General features: G+C 59.1%; 1 protein-coding gene across 1 annotated transcript in view; it reads left to right on the plus strand.

Moving 5' to 3' along the window:
• Positions 1 to 877: 877 nt before the first annotated feature.
• Positions 878 to 1,124, plus strand: part of LOC106534956 (zinc finger protein 827) — a gene marked incomplete at its 3' end in the record, with an annotated part of 850 nt that continues 603 nt past the window's right edge. The window contains 1 exon segment of the mRNA XM_014031781.1: positions 878 to 954.

The following is a 1,124-nucleotide window of genomic DNA, read 5'->3' on the forward strand; positions in this document are numbered from 1 at the left end:
ACACACACACACACACACACACACACACACACACACACACACACACACACACACACACACACACACGAAGGAAGAGAGGAGGCGGAAACCTCCATCTGCCCTGCTCGGTGACCGACCCGTCATCCTCGGGCTCCGGGAGGAGACGGTTCTTCTTCTCCGCGGGATTCCACCGTGTTTCGTTCGGTTTTATTTTAATAACGCGCACGCGGAGGACACCTGAGGAGAGCCCGCGTGACACCGGGGACATGAAAGGAAAAGGTGGATTAATATGGATGAGATCTATAGTCTATATATAGGCTCTGCCCCGGACTGCACCACCACCAGCTCCAGCAGCAGCGCCGCCTCCGCCGCCGCCACCTGCCCCCTCGGTACCGGTAAGTCACTGAGGATCCCCGCCCTCGTCCCGGGGCGGCTCGGTGCCGGCTGTGCCCGGGTACCGATGCTAACTGACCCGTGAAAAGGACTTCAGAGGTCCTGTGAGGTCGGGTTACCGTTCAGCCATGTTGCGGGAGGAGGGAGGGAGGGAGCGTGGCGCGGAGGTGTGTGATGAGGCGGGGGACGGTCGGGCTCCTGACACCTGCCCTCGTTCCCGGTAACCGGGGACAGCGCGAGGACGGGGTGGGGGGGGGGACAACCCGTCCGAACTGAGCGGTACTGAGCACCGGCAGCATCCCGCAGCCGGAGCCGGCCGGAGCCGGGGGAATGACTTTCTGACTCGGCGTGGCGGGGAGTCTGAGTCGGTTCAGCCATGTTGCGGTAAAGCTAATAGCGGGACCCAGACCCAGACCCAGACCCAGACCCAGACCCAGACCCAGACCCAGACCCAGACCCAGACTGACGGGGGGAGCTGTGTCCGGTGAATTGTTGCTCCCCTGCCGGATGCGTCTGCGGCGGCAGCCCGCATGGTGTCGCCTGGTGACGGGGCGCGGGGCTGAACGGAACCGGGTCGAGGTGGTGAGTACACCGAGTACGACCTGAGTTCGACTGGTTCCTGTCGATTAATCGATTCGTTTGAATCGCTGGAATAAGCACACTGTAGTTCAGAGACTGTTTCACATGTTTAATTGTTTTTACAATATTAGTCTGATTTTTTTTATTATTAAATTTTTTTTATAAATTTAGTT

This window comes from Austrofundulus limnaeus, unplaced genomic scaffold (genome assembly GCF_001266775.1).
Source record: "Austrofundulus limnaeus strain Quisiro unplaced genomic scaffold, Austrofundulus_limnaeus-1.0 Scaffold1318, whole genome shotgun sequence".
Classification (NCBI taxonomy): domain Eukaryota; kingdom Metazoa; phylum Chordata; class Actinopteri; order Cyprinodontiformes; family Rivulidae; genus Austrofundulus; species Austrofundulus limnaeus.